Genomic DNA, 6,938 nt, shown 5'->3' on the forward strand with positions numbered 1-6,938 from the left:
CACTCAAGTTGACAGGAGATTATGTAATTACCACAGCTCCTTAGTCTCACTTGGCTCTCTTAAATGTGATAAATTGTGCTTCTTTTCCTCCTTTTAAGGTTCTCCATTTTTCTTTTGACTATTTGACTACGAAGATTCATTGGGCTTGAACATGGATCTCTATGTGGGGGAGAACCCTGTTCAAATGGCTTACCATCGTCTTTGTACAACTTTCACTAATTGTTGATGTTAGGCACCTTGGAACCAGTTCTGGCTCCTAGTGCCCCTGTGTACAATTGACTCAAATGCCCGCTCCTGGCCCATCTTCACAATCGTTGCTGTCTTGCAGCCGGCTGCTGCATCCACTGTTATCAATTCTTCTCACCAAAGCCCTTACTCTTTATTCACGGCCCTCTACTTTCCCATGCAGAATGTCCTTCTCCAGGGCCTGCTCTCTCCTGACAGCATGTCCTTGTGGCTAGGTAATTATTAACCCAGTAATTGTCCTTACACACAATTTTCATACACAATAAAATCCTACCAAAAAAGGGTAAGAAGCCAACAAAAATATCCAAGAAACCTCAATTGACAAGAAAGCAGAAAATATTAAAAATTGAAACAATTTTTAAAAATCCAAAGGGTAGATAAAAAGATAAGGTGTTACATTTTAACCTAACTATAAGAACCTAACCTAATCTTAAGCTGCCATCAGAAGAAAGATACTTTCTAGTCTTGTAAAGAGTAAGGGCAATTCTACCCTGTCCTATAGGGGCATTAGGAGTCCAAAGTGACTCATTGACTTGGTGAGTGTGAATGAGTGGTTGATATTTGCCATAGTATACTTTACAACGTTCACTATCTGGTAGTAAGGGTCCTCACATCACTGAACTATGCTCAGAAAAGACACAATGGAGGCTTAATCTATATACAGATGCAGTAAGTGAAATTAATGCCACCATTGTAACCCATAGCCTTCTACAAACCAGGTGTTCAGAATTTAAGCTCTGATACCATTCCTTCCTTCAGATTTATATTTTATTATTTACAATTCTTGGATCATCACACAGGCTCATGTGCTTCTTCCAGGCGGACTTAGTTAATACATCACTTAGATGACCGCTTGTTTTAAGACAAGCCTTTTACATCACAGACACTTTTTCTTTATGGTAGCCAGGTACCATTTAATTTTTCACCACAATTTGCTTTCGCCTTCATACTTCAATGATCTCTTCATGAGGGTGAGTATTTAACAGAGCCATGTCAGAAGAACGAATCATGCTTACTTTGGGGCTAGAATAAAGTACCTGGAGAAAGACATCATGCTTTATAAAGTAGAGAGGAAGCAAAGACAGTTAGACCTTTGATGAGGTCGATTGGCACAATAGCTGCAACAGTGGGCTCAAGCATGGGAGCAATTCTGACGTTGACACAGGAGCAGGCAATGTTTCTGTTGTGCATAGCTTCATTGCATGAGTCAGAACGGAATTGACTGCACCTAAAAACAACAACAACAACAATTAAGTGCGAGCCCAGGATCCATTCATTTATGTACGGTTTATATACGCCTCTGGTTTACTTTGGAGACATCATTATCATTTTATGATCCAGAATATTATAAACGATCCCCATGGGGCACAAGGTACTTCTATTGATGTTGTTAGGCACCACCTGTCAGTTACAATCCAAAGATACTCTATGCACAACAGAACCAAACACTGCCCAGTCCTGCTCCATTCTTACAACTGGTTCTATGCCTGAGCCCATTGTTGCAGCCACTGTGTCAATCCGTCTTCTTCACTACCCTTTTAATCTGCCTTACAAGATTCCCTTCTCCAGGGACTAGTCTTTCCTGACAACATGTCTAAAGTCTGTAGGATGACATTCTATTGCTAGTATCATTAATTTAACCAATGGTATAGAATTTGCAACACTTTTGGAAGAAAGATGAGACTTTCTACTCCCAAAGAAGAGTGACATTCTCAGAAATGCACAGGGCCGGGTCTATTCTGGCCTCCAGGGTTCCTGCCCATGAATTGGAATCGACTAGATTCCAATTGGCTTCAACTTTTTGAATAAAGTAAATTGCACATGTATAAGCCCAACTTTTCAGACCACAATCTCTGAATTGTTGAATTGTACAGATTGAAAAGTAAATGACTAAACACTACACAATGAATGAGGGTTGATGTAGCAGAACTTTCAATATCACTCATCCACAAAGGCAAAGCTATGCCAGTCAAACCAATACTTGTCATGAAATATTAAATAGGATATTAAAATAGTAAATGTAGTGTAGTCCTGTGACACCATTCATTGGACACCTTCAAAGAAAGAGATCTAAGCCAAAGTCCAATGACTACCAAATTCATAACCTTGGGATAGCAATCGTCTGCTTCTTCTCACATTAGGGCATGCCAGCCTTACATGCAAGGAGGGGAATGTCAGTCCCTTAAATCTGCTGCACGTGAATTTAAGTAAAGCCCAGTTCAATTGGCAGGGTTTCTACATCTAGTCTTTCTGATGTCACCTATGAAGGATGTTGTGCCCCTCAAAAGGTCAGAATCTAATGTCTCATTTGTCTATGGCATGCAACCTCCGTCATCAAGGGCTGCATAGGAACTTGGTCAAAGTGCCCCACTAATAACAGTAATATCTGGGTATATTCACCACTTGGGGTCTATATTAGAATTTTTAAGAATTTTTTCCCACTGGCTACTTTTTCTACCAGGTTTACCCACCAAGAAACACCAACACAGACATGCCATCCTCCCTCGTGACTCGAACTTCCAATAAAGTTTGCTAATCACTCTTGGAGTGTCTGCTGATTTGGAGTAACCTTAGAACAATGTTGTATGCCAGCAACTGCCAGATCTCTCTCTCCCTCTATATTGCAAAAGAGACCTCAGCTAATGTAAGGCATCCTTTCTCAAAGTGGCTTGTTAAATGTAAAACAAAGGGGATGATATATGGTTCAATAGGTGAGTAGGCAGGCTCACTAACTTGTTGCTTATGAGACTGGATTAGAGGATTACATGAACTGAGAGAAGCCTGCCTTTGTCTTGGTGTTTTCCTTAGAGGAGTGGATTCATATAATATTTCTCCTCTTGTGATTGACTAACTTCACTCAGCATATTGGTTTCCAAGTCCATCCATGTCACTAGGTGTTTCATGACTTCTTCACTGTGTACTGGGGTACTTAGTATTCCATTGTGTGTATGTGCCATAGTTTCTTTATCCAGTCTTCTACTAGTAGGGATTTGGGCTATTTCCAGCTTCTTGCTGTTGTGAATTGTGCTGCAATGAACATGAGAGAACTTATGTTTGTTCATGGTCTGTCTCTTACTTCTTTGGGTTACATGCCCAGTGGAGGTATTTCTAGTTCCAGTTGTTTTAGGTAGCACCATATCACTTTCCACAAAAGTTGTACACGTCCACAAGTTCACCGGGAGTGTATGTATTCCAATCTCCCTGTACTTTTTCTAGCATTGTTGTCCTCTGTTTTGTTTTGTTTATTAATTGGGCTATTGTTGTGGGTGTAAAGTGATATCTCATCTAAGTTTTAGTTTGCATCTCCTGGATGACAAGTAACTGCAAGCATTTCTTCATGTGTTTCTTAACCCTTTGAACAGCATCCCTAATGAATTCCTGTTTTTTGCCCACCTTTTAATTACCCAATTTTTTAATTGAGGTGTTGCAGAACTATATAGATTTTAGGAACCAGTCCCTTGTTCAATGTGCCATTGCTAAATTATTTTTATCTAATTTTAAAAAATTGATATATATTTCATATCATTCTGTAGTTCAATCACTTCAATACACTTGCTACCACAATGTGTCCAAACATTCTTTTTCTACATGGACCCTTGACATTGTCTCCCCCTCACCCCCATATCCCCTGAAATCCTTATTCTACTTGTTGCTATCAGTTCACCAATCCTCGGTTTCATATATAGAAAAATGAAATATAGTGGTTACGTGTTGTGGTACAATCTGCATAGTTGCAGTTCAAACCACCAGCAGCTCTGCAGGAGAAAGACCGGGCTTTCTTTTGACTCCTGTAATGAAGCCTTTTGATGTTCCTAAGTGTTTTGCTATCAAATGGTCACAGTCATCTCTGTGTGTGTGTGTCCTTTATTCTAATTGGTAGTCTGTGTCTGGCTTGCAATGTGCACCTTATGTTTATCCCATTTTTCTCATTGATAATACCAGAGCTCAGAGGTGTCCATTTAGGTCTGTAACCCATTTATATTCCTTTTAGTGGGCATGGCAGGTGTCCTATTTCAGTCTTCTGCCAATGCAGAACCAATAGCCAACACCTGTTTTTGAAACCATTTCTACCTTTGCTTTTTGAATGTTTGTTGAGAATCAGTTGCCTGTAGGTGGTTGTTATTATGTGTGCATTTTATATTCTGTTCCATTTGTCTATGCACCAATCCTAGGTGGTTCTGACTACCGTGGCTGCATAAGAGGTTTTGTGGTTAAAGAGTACAAGCCCTCCGACACTGTCCCTTTGAGGAGTTCTTTGCTTATCCTTGACTTCTTCCCTCTCCATATGAAGTTTGTTGAAATCTATTTGAAATTTGCATCAGAAGTGTTCTGAAACTGTAGATGAACACAGGTAGTATTAACGTTTTCAGAATACTAAGTCTTTCTATACATGAACACCAGATATTCTTCCATTTTGTGTGTGTTTCTTTTGGTTTCTTGTAATAATGCTCTAAAGAATTTTTTGCACAGGTCTTCTGTTTTATTTTGGTTATATTTATTTTTAAGTAGTTCATCTTTTGTGTTTCTGTTGTTATTCTTGTGTTTATGTGCCATTGAGTTGGCTCCAACCCATAGTGACCCTCTGCACAGTTGAATGAAGCATTGCACGATCCTGTGCCATCCTCACAACTGTTCCTATGCCTGACCCAGTGATGCAGCCACGGTGTCAATCCCTCTTGTTAAGGGCTTTCCTCGTGTATCTCCACCCCTCCAGTTTACCAAACATGATCTCCTTCTTCAGGAATTGGTATGACAGTATGACCAAAGTGTGTAAGATGAAGTCTTACCATCTTTGCCTCTAGGGAGCACTCTGGCCTTACTTCTTCCAATGTAGCTCAGTTTGTCCTTTGAGCCGTCCATGGTACTTTCAAGATTCTCCTACAGAACCACCATTGAAATGCCTCCATTCTTATTTGGTTTTCCATGTTCAAAGTACTACTTACATATGCATGTGATGTAGTGGAGAATACCAGGGCTTGAGTTAGGCACATCGTAGTCCTCAAAGAAACATCCTTGTTCCTCAATACTCTAAAGAAGTTTTGTGCACCAGATTTACTTAATGAAACGTATATTTTGATCTCTTGACTGCTGCTTTTAGGAGCATTGATTGTGGACCCAAGTAAGACAAAATCTTTGACAACTTCAACCTTTTTGCCATTTATCATGATATTATCTATTGCTCCAGGTGTGAGGATTTTGGTCTGCTTTAAAATTAGTTCTAATCGATACTGAAGGCTACAACCCTTAATCTTCCTCAGGAAGTGCTGCAATTCCTCCATCAAAAGGATAAAACAGCAAATGACACAGCCCATAAAAGTATGAGCTATAAAATATGCATAAAATCTCAACAACTCAACTATAAAAACACTAATAATCCATTTCAAAATGGAAAAAGGAATGAACTGGACCTTCCATCAGAAGTACATTCAAACAGCCAACACAAACGTGAACAGATGCTCACAAACGTTCGTCATTGAGCAAATCAAACTTTCATTGAAATAACATCTCATTCAGCTAAAATCTCACTCAAAAAATACACTGTCATCAAGTGGATGCTGGTTCCAGGGTAGAATTTCCCTTGTGGAGTTTTTCCCTTTCTTTTTTGAAGCCGTGCCTAAGATGGCACCGAGAAAAGGCGATAGCAAATGCTGGTGAGGATGTTGGGAGAGCGGAACGATTTTGCTGGTGCAAACATAAACCACTGCAGCCACTGTGGAAACAGTTTGGTTTTCTGTAAAATTATAAATAGAACTTACTTACGATCCATCAATCCTACATCTAAGTATACACCTGTGAGACGTAAATAAAAGGAGTGATATAAACACAGACATGTGCACATCTATAGTCATTATCATTTTATTCACAGAGAATGGCAAAAAATGGAGACAACTGAAGCATCAATGGATGAAAGAATAAATAAGCTGTGGTACACACACACAATGTATAAATGGAGACAACTGAAGCATCAATGGATGAAGGAATAAATAAGCTGTGGTACACACACACAATGTATATTAAGCAACTATAAAATACTAAGCAAATATAAATAGAATGCTGAGTCTGTGAACCATTTTATAACATGGGTGAAACTAGAGCATAATTCTCATACAAGTAATTGAAGAGTTTAGCCAGTTTGCATATTTCATTTTTTTCTGAAATATTACCATCATTAAAATATTTTGAAACTAATATTTCCCTTTAAGCATAGGATTCAATATTTGATATTTCATAAAAGACTCAAATATAGCAATTATTATGAGGATGGCTCAGAACAATACAACTCTTCCTCCAGTTACACATGAGGTTGCTTTGAAACAGAAATCCATGTGAAAAAAACATTCTTCACATGAAACTTAACCCTGCTGGCCTGGTTGGCTGTGATCTGCATAGACTGCAGTTAGAGACCACCAGAACTCTGCAGGAGAAAGACGGACTTTCTACCCCTGTAACAGAGACTTGGAAACTCACAGGGGTAGTTCTACTGTGCCCTATAGAGTCACAATGAACTGGCATTGACTGGATAGCAGTGAGACACACAAACCCATATATAACCAAACCCTTATATATAAATGGAAAAAGATGATCAATATTTTTACATTCCTTGAGGGGTGCGTGGGTGTGTCATTCTATCATTTTCTTATTGAAGAATTGATTTTCTTAAACTTGAACACATAAACTTGAACTAAGATGTG

Source organism: Echinops telfairi, unplaced genomic scaffold (genome assembly GCF_000313985.2).
Source record: "Echinops telfairi isolate 266 unplaced genomic scaffold, ASM31398v2 ScPeMD7_2;HRSCAF=8, whole genome shotgun sequence".
Lineage (NCBI taxonomy): Eukaryota > Metazoa > Chordata > Mammalia > Afrosoricida > Tenrecidae > Echinops > Echinops telfairi.